Consider the following 22,696-nt stretch of genomic DNA (forward strand, 5'->3'; position numbering starts at 1 on the left):
TGTCTCTCCTTAGGAATATCTTTTTGAAGACATGGAATCCAAGGCTGTTTAGCTGAGCTTAGGCTGCATTCCTGAGGAGTTGAAATGCATGGGATCGACACCAGCATGTTCTGGGAAATGTTACGTGGCTTCCTCAGCCATGTGCTACTTGTCTTTTCCTGCTTGGGATCCTAAAGCAATAATGAATAAGTACACCATCTTCCACTCTTGTTTAAGAAAGCCTTTGAGAGTCACTTTGATACAAAAGAAATTGCAGTTTTGTGCCTCTTCTCTACTGTGACCTCATTTTCTCTGCACCTTTGGCAATATATGAAAATTGCAATAATAATAAATAAGCTCTCCTCCAAAGTCTTCCAAAAGCCTGCTTTTTCAATCTGATCTCAGTATTCAACTACTTCCAGCTGACACCTAAATGGTCTTTTTTCTAAAAGATAACTTTTCAGTATTGCTTTTCCTTTTACCATGCCAAGTCTTCGATACCTGGAATGTAAAATTCCATGGATATAGTAAGATCAGTGCTTTCTGAAAACTGCTTGTGACATGAGAAAAACCAGAATCAGTGTGTTCTTATTTTCTTCTAAAATATCTCATTAATGTTGTAGTCCATCTACTTGAGTTTTTCTAAACAATTTCATTGACTTTTATAAGCTAATTTTATTCTAAAGCCCTCAAAATCAAAGTAAAAGAAAGCATATAAATTGGAGATTGAGTGATTTGTGTCTGGAATTCTCTTCTACTGGTGTTGTCCTTAGCGATCCTGCATTTTCCACTGACAAACAAAGAGAGGATAGGAGAAAATTATTAATTTTTTCTTTCTTTTCTTTTTTTTTTCTTTTCTTTTTAAGAAATGCTGAAATAAGTATTTTTCTCTAATATAAATTTACAGCATGTCTGCTCCTGAGTTGCATATACCCCTATTTGTGTAGTTATATATTTTGAATCATAAATTAACCTGTTTGTGCAGAGGTTGGTGCCTGGTGCTATTTGAATTTGGCCCTCCAGAGGCACATTATTAAAAGTTTAGGTGAAGACACATTAACATTGATTTTCATTCTGTTTTGCTGAGCCATACACCAGTAATTAACATCCATTAATCAACTCTGGCACCTATCACAGTGCAATGATAGTGCAGAAGCAAAATATATATAAAAAATCATTTTAGTATTTTAAAGTCAGCATGAAAGGTATATTCTTGGTCTTTCTTTTTACCATAAGACTATAGGATTTCTGTTTCTTTTTAACAAATTGTCAAATATCTCAAAGCCAGTTAAGGTCTTAAATATATTACAAATCCTCACAGATTCCATGTAATTAACATTCAATCATGCCTGTGGGAGAAAAAAAAGAGCTTTAAAATGGTATTTATAATACTGGAGAAAAGCATGTAGAAACAAATATATATAATAGGCAAGAATGGGTTCTTGAATGTTTTAGCATTATGTTTGCCATCTTTTAGGTACTGGCCCTGTGGCATTTCAGCCTGACCTTCTTGTAACTTTCCAAGAATTTTATTCCCCCAGAGACTTCATCAGAGACTTCATAAGGGCATCTTCCATCTTCCCTGGGGAAGTGGAAAGAAGGTATGTCATTATTTGCTAAAATGTCCAATATCTGAGGGACACAGATATAAAGTGAAGCGAGAAAACACTTTTTCTCAGTTTTTTTTTTCCCCATGTATTTAAATGCACAGGGAAAATAAAATCTGGGGTTTTCTTCCTATTCATGTGTTAATTATTGACAAATTAAATGTAAACATAATAAATTTATGAAGTTTAACTGCACTCAATGATCTTAGAGGTCTTTTCCAACCTCAAGAAGTCTATGATTTCAGGCAGCAGAGATACTTCAAGTTGTGAGTGGAAAATACTTTCTCATTCTTCCCTAAGTTTGTTCCTTAACTGAAGGGAAGAGACAAAAAAATGTATCTAGTTGTCACAAATATTATATCTAAGAGCCAAATAAATGAAGAAAAAGCTTAGGGTAACTGAAGCATTTTCTATCCATTTCACTCTTCAAACTTTAGACTCTAAAATAGTGATAGATTAACTTCTAGACATGATATGTCACTTTAAAATAGAAAATGTATTTTTCTAAAGCATAAGAAAATGAAATATTTAAACAAATATTCACAAAAAAAAATCCAGTTTATCCAGTTTATCTGATATAGTTAGAAAATCTAAAAACAATGTTGCTGATAGAGTGAAAATGGAGTTTTAAATTCACAGGATTCAGGGATTCTTAGGTGAAGTGTCTCCTTTGGATGCTATTTTTCAGCTAAGGGATCAAAAAAAACCTAGAAACACTCTAAACAAGTTGCTCAGCTGGAGAGAGGTATGCAGGAACAAGGATCAAGAGAAAATGCCTGGAATAATGGTTCATATATCTGTAATGTGCATGTGAAACATTAATAATGGCAGTTGGATGACCATGCAACTTTGAACTGTGGGCTCCTATGGACAGAAGTTTTAGGGGACTCACAGCCCTAGGACAAAATAAATATGTTTTGATTTGAAAGTAACTACCTAAAATATTAGGAATCATGAGAATGAGTGTATGCATTTTGACTGCCTGTAAAATTTGACTTGCTGCCCACAGGTTTGGTGTAGGCCCTTGGTCAGATTTACCAGGTGAGTTTTTCATCCATCTGCCTTTATATATAAATAAATAAACAAATAAATAAATATATACATATATGTATGTTAATACACTATTACTTTATTAAACATTCCATGAGAACACAAACCAACCAAACGCTGGCTGCACAAAACCAATGCAATGCAAACAGCAATATAATAACATGTGAAACCATTGATTTTTAATGATTATCAAATTTATGCTAGCTAACCTGGAGAGCATACAAGAAATTGCAATCAAGGATAGACACGAGAGAGAAACATTACTTACGTAGAAGAAGAATGGAAGGCCAAACCCCAGTTGAAGTTGAAATTGCCTAGTGACACAAGGAGTAACAAGAAGAAATTCTGTCAGTTTGCTCACAGAAAAGGGTTCAGAGCAAAAAGTTCAGAGGAAATGTGGCACTGTTGACAAAAGGGAGGAGACAGCCCAGTGATGGATGACACAGATAACAGTGAAATACTTGATGTTTTCCCCACCTCCCTACTTCAGTCCCTACAGGAAAAGCCTGAGACCAGATCACTGCATCAAGCCAGTCAAGCTTGGGAAGGAGCAGAGCAGTCAAGAGTGGAATCATTTCAGGCTAGGAGCTACTTGAAGGATCCTGATGTACTAAAACCCCTGGACCTGGACGAGATTCATCTGAAACTGCTGAAGCACACAGCTGAGGTGACTGTAAAGCTGCTGCTTACCTGCGACCAAAAAAATTGAGGCAATCTGGAAAAGTCCCTTACAAATTAAAAAAAGAAAAAGAAAATATTATGTCAAACATTATAAATGGTAGGAGGGAACATCTGGGAGTTACAGACTATTCAGATTCATCTCCACCCCTAAAAACAGATTTTTAGAGGTTTTTTTCTAAATAGTTGTGCTGGCTGTAGCTCAGATAGAGGTGGGGTTTTTTTTCAGAGGACCTGGTTTGGGGCTGTATTTTGGATTTGTGACCAAAATAGTGTTGATAATACAGGGATGTTTTTGTTAGGGCTTGAGCAGTGCTTACACAGCATCAAGGTATTTTCTGTGACTCTCCCCACCCCACCAGTGAGGAGGCTGGGGGTAGACAAGAAGTTGAGAGGAGACACGGCCAGGACATCTGATCCCAAATGACCAAATGGATATCCCACACCACATGGTGTCTTGTTCAGCATATAAAGATGGGGGAGCATATAAAGATGAGGGACCCCCAGCTCAGGGACTGACTAGACATTGGTCAGTTGGTGGTGAGAAACTGTATTCACTTGCATGACTTATCTTTCTTGGGTTCTATTTTCTCTCTTTGTTATTTTTTCATTTTCCTTACAATATTGATGTTTATTTTATTGTTATTAAACTTTCTTCATCTCAACCCACAGGTTTTCTCATTTTTTTACTCTTCTTATTCTGCTCCCCATCCTGCACTGGGCAGCGTGAGCGAACGACTGCATGGTGCTTCGTTGCTGTCTCAGGTTAAACATTAAAGGACAAGTAAGTAACAAAGGTTTACTAAGGACTGATCATGCTTATTATCTCAATTATCTTCAGTGATAAAGTGACTAGCAATATGAGTGAAGGGGTAATAGTGGATATAACACACCTTAACTTTGCTGAGGCTTCGGAAATCTCTCAGAGCGCTCTCACCTGTAAGTTACAGGTTGTCTGAATGACTTTTAGGTAGGCTTAATATTGGCTAGACTTTGGTGCTCAAAGGGTAGGAATCAGGCATGTGATGTCCAGTGAATCTGGTAATGAGCACAAGACCTAGGTGGGGTGACAATGGCTCCACAACTGTTTGGTCTCTTTGTCAACAACCTCAGTGATGAGAAAATAATTCTCAGTAAACCTATAGAAGATATTAAATTTGCTTCACACAATAAGTATTAAAGTTTCAATTGATCTTAAGATGCTGGAGAACTGTGCCAAAAGGATGTCCATGCAGCTCACACATGAGTAGTTCAAAGTCGTTTCCAGAGCAGAATAATTCAACACAGCTATGAGATGACCAAGTGGCCATGCAGGTGTAGTAAATCCCAGGCTGGAATCCCTGGAATCTAAGGCCCCCGTGTGTTCTCATCACATAGGAGGCAAACTACATACTGGGATAAGTAAGGAGAATTTTCTCTACTAGAAAGGATCAAAGGAACTTATTATTCACTTCTGCTGCATGCTGCCACATCTCAGCTATTGCATCCAGTTTTTGGTCCCCCTGTTCAGGGCGGATGTGGAGGAACTGGAAAGGGTCTGTCAGAAAGGACATCTCCTATGTAGAAAGGTTGAAAGAGGTGGGGGTGTTCTTAAATGTGGAGAAGTGGAGACGTTTGGGGAGATCTCGTTGGGCCTCCCAGTATCTTAAGAGGGCTTATAAGAAAGAAGGGAGAGGGAGGACTTTTCATATGGGCAGATAGCAACCGGACGAAGGGGAATGACTTTAGAATGAAAGAGACCAGGTATAAACTAGATGTTACAAGAAATATTTTACCCAGAGGGAGGTGAGACACTGGAACAGGTTGCCCAGAGAACTTGTAGATGCCCAATTCCTAGCAGTGCTTGAGGCCAGGTCAGATGGGGCCCCAAGCAACCTGGTCTAGAGGATGGCATCCCCCCCTACTGCAGGGGGTTGGAACTAGATTATCTTTAAGGTCCTTTGCAACCCAAACCATTCTGTGATTTATTCTATACCTGGACTTGCTGACAGGCAACAACCACAAACTACAGGTTGGAAGGTTCAAGCAGGGCATTATGAATACATTTTTCAGCACTGGAATGCTGGGAAATGGTGGTTTAGCACAGAACTAAGATTACACAGAGTAGTTATGGATTCTCTTCTCATGAAGGTCTTTTAGGATATGATAGTCCTGCTTTTAGTAGGAGGTTGGATGAAATAATTTAAAGATCCTTCCAATGATTCCCTTGTTCTAAATCTAATTTCCTGCTTCCTAATGCACTGGAGTTTTATACTATTTCCATGTTCTTAAGCATGAAGAAAATGTACTTTGATTTATATCTATGCAGACAGTGTTGTAGTCTGGGATGCTGGAGGTCTACATTTATTTTGAAGAAACAAGAAAAAGTGATGAAGAAGTTAGAGCTGATTTGCTATTTATCTCAGTAAGGTGGTGTGTACTGCTGCTAGAAAGACTCTGACATGATTTTGGGTAAGAAAATAGGTTTTTGTGTCTTTGCTTCCTCCAGTTCAGGGATCAGGATCACCTTGGCATAACTACGTAGTAACCAAAAGAGCTATGGATGTTCTCATCAGTTAGATCTCTGTAAGTAGAAACTGTCAAATAGTGGACTGCAGAGAAGTGTTCTATATTACCAGCCACTACAAGAACGCTTTGAGTTATAAATATCCATAAGCTTTAATGGAGAAGAGAACTGTGCCTGTCAGCAGAAAAAAAATACTATCAACCTGCGATGCCCTACACAAATAATGTCAAACCTGGGGCACGATGCAGATTAAGGTGCACTTTAAGCCATCTACTAAATGGAGTATTAGCTGGAAACTGGATTTCACCATCAATGAAACATAATTTAATATATCTGAAGGCCAGTATTGGTTCACCTATCTCAGCTGCAATTGCAGTGAAGAAGAAAACTCCCTCTGACTGTAAGAAAGTACTCTATTACTGATCTCAACAGTGAATTTTGATCCTGATTGTGTTCCATGGCAGCATCTTGAAAGGAAAATATTTTTCGCCTTGAACACAAGCACACTCCCTGCTTCTCTGAGTATAATACCACTGTATCTCAGTGGAGGATGAGCAATGCTTTCCTAACTTGCTGCCTTAGAGTAGAAAAGAATGCATTTAATTTGACATGAACATCTGATAGAAAATGTTAATCTGAGATTATCTTCCCAGGTAGATAATCCAGGTTTATGATATTACAATCTAATCTAATCAAATCTGATCTAATTTCTGATGATATTTTGCAATTTGGCCTTTAGCAAGATATTGGCCTTGCTCACGTATGTTAGGCTTAACCTACCTTAGTACTGGAAGTAGGCTTACAAGGCCTATGCACTTCTTATAATATCTTGAGAACTTAGAAACCAAAAATGCAAAGTATTTTAACAGGGCAGAAAAGATAAAAGGGAGTGTGAAGACAATTTTTGAAAATTCACTCTGTAGATTTTTTATGATTTCCATGACTGTTCATGATAGAGAGTTTCTTTGATTGCAGGCACTTTCACTTTTGGTTTATATGTTCACCTTTGACTCAAAGACTCCCCAAAATTTGAGGCCTAAAGACAGGAATGAAAGAATAAAATGAAGGGCACATGACTTAGAGGATACAAGGACAAAGTTAAGAAATTGCAGAGAAAATTGCCAATAATGAGAGTAGAGTTATGCAGAGTTTGGAAGTCAGGAATGGGGATAGTGAGAGGTTAATGAACAGATCATAATAGAGGTTGTCCATAATGTAGATGATTACTAGACCAGCATTTTGGATGAAGCTGATAAAGGAAAAAGCAAGGGAAGGCCAGTGATGAAGCAAATGAAGCAACTGAAGATCAAGTTTAGACCATATTTTGCATTGATGCCAAAGAAAATAAACTAACTTTAAAATAAAGAAATTAAGGAAATAAAAGGAACTAGAGAATTTTTAAAAGAAAATATATGTGGGGAGAGAAAGGGAGAATATCTTTTGTATAAGCTTACAAAACATCGAAGAAAATGAATAGGGAGCTTGGAAGAATGCTCAAGTCAAGATTACAGCTCAAGACAGACAGTTTGTCCTATTGCCACTAGGCTCCTATTTTCTAGCCAACTATGTACTGCCTCTTGATCTCATCCTGAAGAAATTCTACACTTACACAACTAAAACTGGTTCAATATTTGGAGAATACTTACAGAAATGCTTCAGATGGCATTCCAGATCTATGCCTACAGATTAGCTTCCCAGTTGTCTCACCAAACTCTGATTATACTTCATATAACATATTAAACAGTACAAAAATACATGTAGTAAGTATTCTATATTTAATGCATATATTATGCAAGTTAATAATATATGATAATGGAATCATATGAAAACAAATATGTATCTACCGATAACATATATGGAGTATGTAGTTCTTCATGGAGTATGTCCATGGAATTAAATTAAATACATGGAGTAGTGTTGGTCCTAAATTAATACCACAGACATGAAGAAAAAGTATGTTGGAAAGTTTTTTTACAGCATATCAGGATGAAAATGTATCAAATGCACCCTTGGAGGTCTTTGTGCAACAGGCGAGGTGTGGCAGTTGAGTTGGTGTCAGTTATGCAGGATGTATGATAACATGGATGTAACAGAAAAATATTATGGACGTGAAAAGATCCTGGAGTATCTGACTTTATGTGGCAAGGTTTTGGTAGCAGGGTGGCTACAAGGGTGACTTCTGGGAGAAGCTGCCAGAAACTTCTCCCATGTTCAAAAAGCCAACACCAGCTGTCTCCAAGAAGGACCCACCACACTGGCCAAGGCTGAGCCCACCAGCAGCAGTGGCAGCACCTCTGGGATAACATAGATAAGAAGTGGGGAAAAACTTCTTCACAACAGCAACCACAGAGAGAACTGAGAATATGTAAGAGAAATAATCCTGCCGTCACCAAGGTCAGTGCAGACATTCCCCTGCAGCCCATGGTGAGGCAGCTATGCCCCTGCAGGAGGTCCCTGGTGGAGCAGAGATCCACCTGCAGCCTGTGGGGGACCCCATGGGAAACCCACACTGGAGCAGGCTTCTAACAGGACCTGTGGCCCACAGAGAGAGGAGGCCCCTCTGGAGCAGCCCCTCTGGATCCCAGCTTGCCATCAGGATTTGTGACCCGGTGGGGCACCTATGCTGATGCAGTTTGTTCCTGAAGTATTGCACCCTGTGGAAGGGACATGCACTGGAACAGTTTGTGAAGAACTACAATCCAAATGAAGGACTTACCCTGGAGGACTTTCCTGTAGCAGGGACCCCACACTGCAGCAAGCAGAGTGTGCAAGGAGGAATGAGCAGCACAATCTGTAATGAACTGACCACAACCCCCATTCCCCATTCCCCTGCACCTCTTGTGGGAAGTAGAGAAATCTGAGTGAAGCTGAGCCCAGAAAGAGGGATGAGAAGGGAAGGTGCTTTTAGATTTGGTCTTACTACTTCTTATCCTACCTCATTATTAATTGTTGATAAACTAAATTCATTTCTCCAAGTCAAGTCTGTTTTGCCCATTACAGTGATCTCTCTATCCTTATTTCGCCCCACAAGTCTTTTATTTTATTTTCTTCTCCCCAGTCCACAGTCCAGCTGAGAAGCTTGGTGGGCCTGTGGTAGTTAGACATGGTCAACCCACCAGAGATACCAAGGATTTTTCTTATCTATTGTGAGTGAAAATAAGATGTGACTTTTGGGTTTGTTGTGAGTTATCCCTTGAACTGTTTTTCTTCTTTGCATTCTGTTGATTATAAAAGAAGACCAATTCAGCTCCAGGCTTCCAATGCTCTTTCCTTACTCCAACACATCTATCGTCTTCCTAGGGATAAACATGGTGTGCACAAGGGTAGATAACAGCAGAGACCATTATTGGCATTTTCTCAGGGTTTTACATAAGAACATAGGAATCCTCTTGCTAAAGCAGGTTGTCTAGGTCCATCACAGACTCTGAGGGCTAGCAACAAGTTTCCCACAGGAAGCTGTGTGATTCAAACCATGAGAAAAATGCTTCATTAAATGACTGATGCCTATTCCCTAAGCCTGATTTCCTTAAGGCCTGAAATGTGAATTTTGATCTCCCTTTCAAAAATTCTATTGTTGTTAGTAAATATTCTGAGACTAGATTTTTCTTTTCCTGCTAGGCATATAAATATCTAACCACCATCTAAAACTTGCTCAACTATAACCTTCAACAACATTCTGTGACATTGATGAAAATTAAAGGCTTGTTACAGAGTGAACGTTTTGTTTTAGCAGTATGAAATTTGCCCCCTCTTGAATTCATTGAACATCTCTGTTCTTGTGCTAGAAAACAAAAAATACAGTCACAAAGGGCTTAATGGCTATTGGGAGGTATTCCTGCATTTGGAGCTGACTTAGAGATGAATGGTAGTTAAAAAAAAAAAGAGTTACAGGCTTTTCTACAGTTATCTATTTTCCCATTTAGTTTCCAGTAACAAAGAGAAAAGGAGCAAAAATTATACTCTACCACAACAAAGAATGATCACTGACAAATGTCTGTCAGTAAGATTACCATTGCAGATAAAATATGTAAACATACGTTTCAAAACCAATTTTTCCTTATGCATTCTGTCTCATCACAAAGATGCCAACTGGATAGCCTCACTTTGCACATAAGATGAGCATGTTTAATAAAATGAGAGAGGAGAAATGATAACATTTTATTATCTTGTTTTAGAACACTTTCTTCGGTCCATTTTTCTGTGGAAATAGATTAAGCACAGTTAATCAAGGTCTGTCACTGGGTTCCTGTGGCGACTTTATACACTGAGGACAAATGTAACACAAAAGGAAGGCACATATGGAGTTGCTTGTGGTTTCTTACAGACTTCAAATAAAGAACAGATTTTTATATACTTTTAATACAGAGAAACACAAAATCACACTATTTTGTCTCTTCAGCTGTTTCTGAAAGCAAATAAAAATATTACAGTGCACATGGTGTTGCAAGTCCTTCAGCAAGGAAGGGCTCCCTACCACAAGAATCAGTACCATGGTATCACCCAGAGGAGATGATATTCTCCTGTTTTCTAATATCTTTAATTCTTCATAGTACTGTAGAACTAACTTAGGTTCATAACATCTTTCATGCTTGGTTATTATAGCACGCCTGTTAGTTTGCACATTGCCCCAGCAAAGCTGTGCCAGCACAATGTATAAACCCAACTGCAATAAGATAGTCATAAACTTGAGTCTAGAAGACTGCTACTGATGGAAATCCAATCTTTCTTTTACTTTAGAGATTTAGCTTAATTACAATTTATTAATTACCTGGAAAAATATACAATGTTGTAGACATGGAACCTCACAAATATCTACAGAAATACTTTTAGAGAAAGCTGTCCTTTAGTAGTATTTGGTAACTGGTTAATTTTCTAGATTTCCTCGGTGGACCATGGAAAGAACTAAGATGGGACAGACCATTCTTTAGAAGTGCCTAAGAAAGGAGTTTAAGAAGAGGGATGCATTTCCCTCTGGAAGCATTGCATTGTGTCTACTAAGGCAGAATCTACTCTAGACAAGAGAAGTAGCCAAACTTGTTTAAAAGTTAAAAAAAAAAGTAAGGTTTCATTTTTTTTGTCTGACTCAAACTCTAGGTGGCTAACTGCAGAGGGATACAGTATGAGTAAATAAAGGTAGTATAGAATGCAATCTTATCCCCTAAAGAGTTGCAGCAAAACCAATTACTAAAGATTAGGAGCAGGCCTGATGTTAACAGGCCACACATGTAGCCAATAAGAAGAGTGTTATAAAAGAGTGGATTGGTGGGATCTGGAGTTAGCTGGCTACTGTGAGGACAAGGAAGAGTCAGTGCCTAGAGGAGCTGCCTACAAGAAACACCAAGGAGGTACAGAACTCTAGCAATATGGAACCCTTGCAATATGTATGATAACAACTGACTGTACTGAATTTTCTGACAAATGTTAGATGTAATCCAGAAGTTCTTATGCACTGAATTATTCTCCAAATCAGTATTTTCTCCACAGTATTTTGGTAATATATTCTTCCTATGATGTGTAGTACAGCTGAAAAATATGGGATTTTCTGGTTTGTCTCATCTACTCAATCTGTTTCTTTCAAAATTTTTCTTTGAATCTGATATTTCACTTTGTCTTAACCTACTTTTCTGAGTTAATACAATGCTCTGAATCCTGATATCTCTGAATAGTTTAACTGAAGTTGGAATGCTCCCGCTTCTTCTGCAAAGTTCATACTTAGACATGTATGGGCTGGGAACTTTACACCATTCATTGTGTAACTAATTGCATTGGCCCTTACTGTGAATTTCCTGATTTTCTTCTGGTATAAATTCACTCATTGTAACAATGCACAGAAGTGCAAGTTCACTGCTGTTAATGGAAGTCTGAGCTGTTCACAAAACCAGCATCTATAATACTTAAGTATTATATTCGATAGTATGAAGTGTATAGTAATCATGTGATTTCAGTGGGACAGAATTTACTACCTTTAAACCTAAGTGTTTATTTTTTCCTGATTAGCAAGTTGAAAATTCTTATCTATTTAGACTTTCAATTTGTCTTGTTACTCTTTCTTTGGTAGCAGTCTGTTCTACTGAAAAATTAAAATTAAATAAATCTGCATTCAGTAAAAAAAGAAAAGGTTATCTATGGAGTAGCAAAGCTAGACAGAGAGGACCTTCTTTATGTTCTGGTACAAGGTGAAGAATCCCCTGTGCTTAGCTGAGCTGGAAAGGGCTTATGCCCCAATTTTCTGCGGACAGTTAATTTTTTTTCCCCTTAGAAAATACTCCCTATTTTCAAGAGGGCAAATTATTCTTATTGATTACAGTATTATCTAATGGTGAGGAAGAAGCTTGCCCCCTTGCTGTTGACTTCACCCGAGAAGTCAATTGTGACTGCTACAGCTGAATCTGGAGGAAAGCTACAAAGCATTTTACTGACTGAAAAATGGAAAAGAATTGTGTCTTACCTGGGACCAGTAAGCAAGTAGTAGTGAATCTTTATTTAGGAAATGTCCTGTTTCCTAATATTTCATTACTTGGCACAATCTATTCAAATTCCAGCTTTCAGATGCAATATGCTGGGTGTCAATACATCCACTGTTCAGAGATGGGGCCAGGTGTTGCAGAAAAAGTGCTACCATAAACAAGCAATACATCTCAGTTCTACAAAGACTTTCTGTGTGATTTACTATCTTTAAGCTTGTCACTCAGTGGTCTCTAAACACTAGTCAATAAGCTTAATGACTGGTAAAAAAATCAGATGAAATTGCTTAAGAAAAGGCAGGTCAAACATGAACACAGCTGGATGAGTTTGAGTCACTGCTAGCTATTCAGGTATTTTTTTATCAGGTTGCAGCTTTCTTGTGCACTATGGCAGGAATAAACCAAAAGGAAAAACATAAGAGGTCAAAGAGCTACTTGAGAGATTTAGTGTACTTACTTATCTTTCCAGGTTTTAATGAAACTTTGGTTTCATTTGAGTATTTCACAACTATCTGAACATGATGTAATTCATTTGAAACACATTAAAGACTGATAGTCTTTGAAGCTTTAAAAAATAGAACCACAGGCCTGAAAAGGACCTCAAGAGGACATCACTTCCATATCCCTGCTCTGAAGCAAAATGAACTATGCTTATATCCAGCTGACTGATGTTTGTTCTAAAAATCTCCAGAGACTGAGTATTTACAATCTCCCATGCCATTAGCTTCCTGGTTGTCTCAATCCTTAGCACTGGAATTTGCTTCCTAACACCGAACTTTGTTGCAACTTAAGCCCATTATTTTTCAGCCTCACCTACTGGTGATGTAGACAACAAATTGGTCCTTTCTTTTCTGTGTCCACTTTTCATATATTTGGAGTCTATTGTCATATCTTGCCTTTAATTATGCACTGACAACCTTTAGGCTTCAAGAGAAACATAACTGACCAGCTGGAAATACAGTGAGTTTATTAAACAGAAAGAAATGTGTGATCAAGAAAACAAGAGTCTTAGTTAAGCGGTTACTCCAACTGATTAGCTGCTTCACAGGTTAGCCAGCCAGTCTGTCCTTAGAAGGTCCAAAATAATGAACACTGCTTTGTAATTCTCTTCTTCCTCCAATATTAATGAATCTGAATTCTTTTGCCAGTTTCTCTTTATTTATAAGGCCTGATGTCTGGGAAAGAGGCTGTGTTAACTGTGAAATATTCCTCTGTTAGGCAATATTTGTCACCATAGCTAAATATACGCCTATGTGTAAGCCAGACTAATCTACTCTGAGAATCTAAATGAAAATTAAAAAAAGAGTACATATTCATTTTCCCCTTTACATCCTACCTTACACTGACAGCCTCTACATTACTTTCTCAATTAATTTTATTGCAAATCTGTTAAATATCTGAGTCTCTTTTGCCTAAGTCAGGAGCTTATGTTAGTTAGTCTAAGGTTTAGGCTGGTAATCCCCCTTCTTACTGGCTATATGACCTTCTGGCAAGCTGGTGCACTAAGCTGGCACATTTCAGTATCTCATGTATTCATTTTCATAATAAAGTGGAAAGAGTTTCTCCCTGCCCTTTTCAAAAGTGGTTTGAAGTCACTACAGCACCTGCTTACTGTATTTAAGAGAATCCTTTTGTGGTTTTGTCCTTCTTTATCACTGCTTCACAAAAATGTTGTGGGCAAAATATTTAGGATGTTATTTTTACCTTGGATATCAAGTTTTCTACAAACACTGTCACACTCACAACCCTCCCCCAAGGTAACAGTAATGACTAACCTGCCATTGAACAGTCTTGAAAGGATCTTGTTGCTTGGACTTGCAAGACCAAGTGGACTTGGTGGTCTAGGCACCTCATATAGTGCCTGTTCTTCAACCTCCAATAATTTCTTACAAAATATTTAAATAGCACGCCAGATGTCATATAAATACTTCAAATAAACTGATGATAGTACTATGTTATCATAAGTTTAATAGTTTTATAACTATTAACTAATAGTGGCTATAGATATAATTCTAATAGAGTTTTACTAGTAATGTACCTTCAAAAACTGTTTTGAGTTTTTAAAAACATTTTATTTTTAATGAAACATTCAGAGGAAATGTTTGAGCCCATCAAGCTAAACTATCAAGACTGGAAACCCAATGAGGATTTAGTTGATTCCCTTCAGCAAACAAACTATTAGCAATGACTGACTTAGACACGGTATTAAAAAATATGTTAATGCTGCATGACAGACTTTTTGGGTCTCAGAGTGGCCAGTGAGGGTGACATTGAGGAGAAAGTGTGTTACTGATCACCTGATCAATGTGTTGAAGTGGATAAAATCTACTTAAAACGTTCAAGGAAGTCTTTGGGATTCTATGATACTGGTTCTTACAGGAACTTTAGCATCTGTTGGAAGGACACTGTGGTGAGAAGCAAGCTATCCAGGGGGCTTCTGGATTGTATTTGAGGTAAACTCATGATACAGACACTGGAAGTGACTCTGGCATTCACTAGCTAGCAACAGTTCTTTGGACTACAATAACCAGTAGAAAGCATGGCTGTAATGACACCAAAATAGTGAAGTTCAAAATCCTGAGGAGGCGGAGGAAGGAAGCAATGCAGTATAGAGGCTGCACTTTAGGAGGGCAGACTTCAGCTTATCTGGGGAGCTGAAAGGTAGCATTCCATGGGAGGCAGCTCTGACAGGCAAATGAGTTCAGTGAATCTAGCATGTCTGTAAGGACATCACCTTTCAAGCCTATGAATGTTCATGCTGATAGTCACAAAATCAAGTACATTTATCAATAGATCAACTCAAGACAGAGATCCACCAGAAAAGGCAGCATAAAGGAGATGGAAGCAAGGATAGGCTTCAAAGGAGGAGTTTCTGAAACATTGCATTAGTATGCAGTGTTGGCATCAGGGAAACCAAAGCTCAATTAGAATCAAGGCTTGCCAGGGACATAAAGGCAACAAGAAGAGCTTGTACATTACTAATAAAAGCTTGACAAAGGAAAATGTATGTACTGGTTGCTGAATGAAAAGGGTGATTCAGTAGCAGTGGCCACTGGTAAGGCTGAAGTGCTCTGGGCCTTGCTCTTTGAGGCCTGTGTGCTTAATGAGAGAGAAGAGAGGGAATAACAGCAGTGGATAAGGATCAAGTCAGAGACTACTTGTGAGAACTCAACTCATAGATGCTCATGGATCTGACAAGCTGTATCTAAACTTTATAGAGGTTCCAAAAGGACAACCCAGAGAACTAAAGGCAGCTCAGTCTTACTTCAATCCCTAGAAAATACCCAGAGCAAATACTCTAGGAACATATTTCTGGGAATCTGAAACAGAGGAACAATGTGATGGACAATATTTTCATCAAGTTTTCAGATGAAATGCATATGGAGGCTACAGTTGAAGGACTTGGGAGGCAGTCTGCCATTTGGAAGAACCTATGGGATGAATGGACAACAGGTTCAGGGAATGAAAGCCCTTCAAGGAAAGATAGAAGGAAATAGAATTTTCCAGTCTGAAGAAGAGACAGTTTTGAGGGGACCAGCAGCCTTCCAATACCTAGGAGGAGGTTATAAAAAGAATGTTGCAAGTTTTCCAGTGATGCATGTCAGGAGAACAAGAAATAATAGACATGAATGAGAAAAAGAATGTTTCCAGCTGAGTATAACTCATGAGGACACCCAGTAAGTGAAGTATGTTACTTAGAGAGGGTACGCAAACTCTGATGTTTTCAAGACCAGGTTGTGTAAATCTGTATGCAACACTGTTTAGAACAAGACTTTACCCTAAATCTTTCCTGAGATTCCTTCTAACCTGAAGTATCTTATATCTCTATTAAAGAAAAAAAAACAAACTTCTGTTTCTGAAACTTGTGGTACCTTGTTTTATGTACTCTTTTTCTTTCTATGTGAAAAAGCTCTTCATTGGTGCTGTTTTCTGAAAGCGCATAATGTCCTGATGTTGCCAACCATTTTAACACATTGGAACCATCTAGATTGTAAGAATGAAGTTTAAACTTCCCAGACTTGATGAAGGAGTATTTGACTATTATCTGTGGCTGTTTCTAAAAGAAGCAGTTTTTAACTTCTGCAACTGTGAGTTACAGATTTCATGGAACTACAATACAAATGTTGTACACGTTTTAAATATATGAAGAACGTGATGCTACTTTTAGCAGTTTTATGAACACTGGTTGAAGCTTTTTTTATGAGCATTCTGGATTGTATTCTGAATTGAGATGTTACTATAGTGTTTTCTATAGTGCTGTTTGATACCATTTGTTCTCAAGAATGTGTCAGTACATAGGACATATTTTGTCTTTTGGCCGTTACCTAACACAATTTTTAATACTGTGTCTATATCAGTCATTGCCAACTGTATATTTGATGAATGGAATCAGCTAAGTTCTTTCTGGGGCTACAGTCTCAATAGTTGAGTTCGATGGGCCAATAGCTTTCTATTGCACAGCTTCATTTCTTTTACAAAGCCTGTTTGCAAACACTATAGCATTGCTAGTATTTCTTGTTATGTGTTGTGAGTCAGAAGAGATTTTATTCTTATGTAGAATTTCTAGAATTATATGCAGTCCCAATGTTTCTATTGTTTCCTCAAAATTCAGCTCACATCCTCTAGCTGAGACTAAGACTAGCTAACTATTTCCATATCTCATATAAAGCATATTGTTGGCATCACTAATGGTCTTACAGCTGGATATTTTTAATCAGTATACTTTAATCCCAACTTCCTGTAGGATGAGGTATAAGGTTGTGAGGTGGTTATTTGTTTTCTTTCCCCTTTCTGAACACCATATTTATCTCTGATGTGGAAAGAGGGAACTTGTATCGTTTCATTCAACACCATAAACTGCATGGGAAGGTCTTTGTTCTGGCTCTGTGACTATGCTCCTGTACATGAACATGAATATTCTCCTCGACAACTGAGCATTAGCTGCCTGTGATTTCTCTGGAGATTAAGCATTTTGTTGTGGTGTGACAAGTCTGTAGAAAAACTCAGTTTATTCCACTGAGATATTTTGGTGCTCCGAGGCATAGAGGGAAGCAAACATTTGTCTCTCATATGGTCTGTACAGTTTTTTTAACCTTGCTGACAAATACGTGAGACATAGGCCATTTGTTTTAGTTTTCCTTTTTTTTTTCCTGGCTCAACACTGCACTCATTCTGTGTTCCCTAACTTTTAACTCAGAAGGTCTTGCTGGCTATATACATCAATAAATAAAATAGGGCTAAGGGCTGTTTTCTGGCTTTGAGGCTAAATGGCACACAATGGCTGCAGGCATACTACATAACACTTGGCCTTGAGTGTCACCTCAAGGGGACAAAGTGTCTGAAATAATGTGAGGGTCAGATTGCAGCTTTTAACACAGGGGTTTTTCTACTATGGAACAGAACTTGCTGCATGCTGTGTGTGTGGCAGGAGGTGTGTGTCAAGGTCCCAGATCTTCAGAGACAGTTTCAGAGAAACCATCAAGGGTGATGTTGGGTATTGGGAGAGATTCCTGGCAAATGCTATCCCCATGCCTGGGCATTGTCTGGCAGGGTGCTAGTTAGCACCAGGCAAACTGAGGAGAACAAAGTCTGTTAGCAGTCAAGCAGTGTGATAACCAGGGGTCCAGTGCTGGAAGTCGAGCTCTGTTTACACAGCATTATGGCCATATAGGCTTAATGCAAATGCACGCTCAGACTTTGTGTCTCTGTATTTGTACAGGTACATGCACACTGAAGCCTTTTGTATAGCCTCTGCCCCTTCTTGTTGTTTGCTGTGTTTGGTACTTCTCAAGGAAGCGCCATCACCTTTTCTGTACAGATTTCGATGACTTGCTGTCTGAGTCTTGTCCCAAGAAATTCTCAAAAGGTGTGACATATTTAGGCAGTGTAAACCTCAGTGGACCAGAGATGGAAAGAGAAAATAACTGTATGGATACTGTTTCCTAGATCAAAATTGACATCTAACCACCATGATGTACATGTAAACTTAAAAAATGTTGAGGTTTTGTTTCGTATGTAAAAACGTGCATAGATTTATCGGTTGGATTAGAGTACATTGCAGAAAGAACTTAATGTAAATTATTCAGATACTACAGATTTAATCAGCAGTGGAGAAAACTATGTCCTACACTAAAAGCAGACCACACAGCTATGAACAGTTTCTGGAGGCTGTTAGGTTTTAAGCTCATTCTGTGGAAGCCTGTCGGTTATCAGCTCTAAGCTTCTTTAAACAGTAACAACCAATTGTATAGTAGTGAGGGAGCGCCCAACTCCCTGATGCCATAGCATTTTTGCTAATGTTACTCCAAGCTGAGTAAATACAGTATTCCTGGCACACTAGAATGGATACAGTTAGTGTTACAGATTAAACAGCCATAAGCATATGAACTTAACATGCCACTGGGACAGGAATCCTTTATGTCAGCCCATTTGCAGGCTCCATCACCCAAAACTACCAATAGATTAGCTGTAGAAGATGAAGGGCAAAGGCTCTGGTTATCAGGAGGAACAAAAGTAAGCATTGTACTGATAATACTAGGTAATAGTAGCTCTCAAAAGCAATGCAACAAAAGTGGTTCTGAGTGGACATACTAACATTTGAGGAAAACCAGAGAAAATATTTCAGGCATGAGTGAATAGTGGAATTGAATCTTGGGTATGTTTCTCCAAAGAGAAGAGTAAGCACATCCTGGACCTCCAGCTGCTGACAATCAGCAGCGAGTGAATTCAGTGAACAGCCCTCTGGAGCTCCTTGATCCTGGGAAGAGAAGTCCTAAGGCAAATCCCAAGCAACATGCATAGATTTGCTGTTTATGGGATGAGGTAAAAAGGGATAGAAGAAGGAAACTAGTGCATATATTTGATTTAGAAGAGCTAGATACGGACTCTTCCCTTCCATGGCCTGCTGTGTAGTGTTTTACTTATAGTGCAACTGCCTCTATTCCTGATTTTTTTAATCCAGGGTTTATATTTCCAGATTGTATGATCCTCTGAAAAAGGAACCTCTTGTTAATACTGAACCTACACACTAACAAGGGCTAGATCTTTTAGGGATTTCTTGAAATCAAATAATTCAACTTTGTCCATTCATTTTTGAGAAATAGGGAGGCTAAGAGCTGAAATGCCAAAAAGAAATCTATTTTAATTTTGTATTCCTGCTACTACCTGGGTAGAGAGATACCTCAAGAAACTATCCCTTGTCAAATTTTATAGGAATTTTCTCCAAGACTAGGGAACATGTCTAAGCTTTGGGGCTTCTCTGATTCTGATGCTTCACTCACCATTAATTTAATACATGCCACTAGTCAGGGAGGTAAGAAGCAGGCCACCGAGAGCTTAAAACAAAGAGAAGTAGTGCTTTTACATTCATTTTTTCCCCACCTATAAATTTTCCTTTGATTTCATTTAATTTGGTAAACCTGGCAAGTTGCTGCCAGGTGGATCTCCTACACAAATCTGTCTCAAGATTTCATTATCCTTCTTCTTTCTAGCATCATTATTCAGACATCTCTGTTTTCTCTAGCTAATTAGCCCGCTGTTTAAGAGGTGCACATTTCTTAACATATGGTACACAGTTGCACTGCATGTGTGCTGTATTTTCATTTTCTAGTTTGAATCTTGTATTTCTGATACAGTATGTCAGAAATATCAGATGCCCATCTTAAAGAACAGCACTTACAGCTTCACATTGAAATGTACCCTAATTATACTTTCGAAATCCTTACATCCCCATGTTTTCAATTAAGACATCACAGCCATTACAGTACTGTGACAACAGATTGTGATTTAAAGATTCTAGTATTTGGAGGTCAGAATTTAGCAGGAAATAAAAGCCACAGGAATTAAGTGTTTAAAATAATTAAAATTTAAAAAATGTACCTTTCCAATTCAGTGGAGAAAACAAACCCCAAACAAAAATCCTCCACATGGCGTGGTACTGTCTCTTTGAGACACTGGCATTGCATGCAGCTGTTATAAATCTTCTTCCTGTGTAAGACTGCAGAGGGAGGACCTGACTGGCAACACAAAGGAAGGAGCAGGTCTGTTCGCCTGTCTGGGAGAGACAGAGGGAGAGGAGCGGGTGGAGGGGGAGCAAGGCACGCACACACGAGCAGCTGAATACAGAAAGATTCGCTCCTTCTGTACAGCCCACAGACCATCTATGCCTAAGTGATTCTGGTCCACCATTTGCATGATATATTAGCCTTTCAAGCTGTCTTGTGGTATTATCTGAGAGACTGTAGCTTTTGCTTTTAGCTAAGCTCCTCTGCAATTGGTGTTATCTCCAGCAGGTCTCCATTTCTAACTAATATTAACCTTATAGCAAGGAAAACAGTACACTTAGAGCTGTGCACATGCTGAAAATATGATACTCTAAGGGCTGAATTAAACAGCTACAGTTATACAAAATTAAATTTCTGCGTCATTTACTGTACTGGAAAAATAGAGTTTTTTCTTAAAAAAAAAACCCAACAAAACAACCAAATCCAACATTTCACCTATATACCAAATCTCAGAAATTATTAAAAAAAAAAGCATTAATTCTGGAGTAAGTGTGTTCATATGGTTTGTTACACTCATAAAACCATACAAGCTTCACAGTGCTGGTGTAACTGATAATATGTGCTGTAGTTACTAGCTCTCAGGTCCCTTGAGCTGCAGAGATGCAGATGTAACCTTAAATTTTTTCTAAAGCAAATCCTGCAGATGCTTTCTACCTCCCTCATCCTCCCTCAAAAAAACCTTCAACTCCCTCTATAGGATTAGCTTTCTTCTGTACCTACCCCCTCCATGAGGCTTCGAGCCTGAATCGCTGTCAGTCATCTGGTTACTTCCCAGCTCCTCCAGACATCCCCTCCAGCCAACGCACACATCCCTGCAAGCTCCTGCCTGAATCAGGAACTGACAGCTGCGAGACAGGTAGTATGAGGATCATATCCAAGAGATGAACGAATATTTTCAGCAGAAGCAAGCACCTATCCACTAATACACCATTTCCCTAACAAAAAGGAAGATAATGTAATTTTTTTTTCTTCTTGTATGGCTAGCTCTTTTATCATGCACTGAATACAACAGAATTATAAGATTTTGAGTAGTTTTGTGACAGCAAGTGTAACCAAAAATATATAAATATCTGTGAGATGTACAGTTATTTCTAACATCTGGGTCAGACATGAATGCTTCTGTGTTCTTATATCAAAGATGCAGCATGATAGCAGAATTTTATTTAACGTAAGGACTGCACAGCACAGTGAGGGTAAGAATTATACCAAAATGGCTGCAAACATTTTCCAGCCTGTGCGTAGAGAACAGGGCACCTAAAGAGCTGGACTGCTTTTCAGTAGTAGTCAGAGGCTGCAACTGCTATTGACTTGGTGCTCAGTTCATTTAAAATGCAAGCCTTATTTAGATGCTTAATATAGATTTAGACGTCTGACTGTAAACACTTGATTAAAAATATTGGCCTAGCTTTACAAATAAAGGTCAAAGGAAACACATTACTGAGCACTGGAAAGCAAGAATAAAACAAGGAATAAAGACAATAGTAGTTCCAAGGATTTGTGGAGGACAAAAAAAGGAAGGCACTTTGATGCTATTTATTATTTTTATTATTAGTTAATTTCAATTTCATTTATTGAAATTATATTACTCTTACACAGCCGTTGCTACTCTCCCTCTTATTTTTTATTATCCCTTACTGTTCTTTGCACCTATTCAGCCTGAATGAGAGGAGAAAATTCTGTGTAGAAATCCTGACAGACAGCCTGTTCACACGAAACTTTCATCCAAATTTTGGTAGATACCAAAGGGTAAACCTTTAATTGGGCAAGGAAGAAACTTATGGATACCTAGCTAAAGCTGTACATTTTCAGATGTTCTCCTTTCATAATGATGTCCTGCTGCCACACTTTCTACTTTTTAGCTGTCCAGCATGAAAATAATAAAACAGAGCCACTAGCAACCACCAAAAGAACAAATGCTTTTATTTATCATTCACCTGGATGTAGGATTTCAGTCAGGCTTCTAAAGCATGTATGTGTAAATGCTGTCTGTGTGGCAGTTATTCAAGCTCCCTTTGAATTCTGTCCACCCATTTAGTAATCCCTGCCAAGTCAGTCTCCATTACCCGTACCTACTAAGATGTGTTTTAATGGTGAAAGTAACAGGTTGACTTAATAAAAATGCTGGCAGTGACACCAAGGAATGCTGGGACTTCACTAATCTGAAAAATGACCTGATGGGAGCTTTGTTCCTCTTTCTCATGGGTCCCTGCTAGAAACAGCCAAATAATTATAAAAAGAAGCCAACTCAATAAACACAGTGGGAAGTACTGTGGATGTTATTATATAAATGCATTATAGATATTTTTCAGCTTTGATTTTTTGGATATGAATTTACTAAAACTTTTCATG

This window comes from Camarhynchus parvulus, chromosome 3 (genome assembly GCF_901933205.1).
Source record: "Camarhynchus parvulus chromosome 3, STF_HiC, whole genome shotgun sequence".
NCBI lineage: Eukaryota > Metazoa > Chordata > Aves > Passeriformes > Thraupidae > Camarhynchus > Camarhynchus parvulus.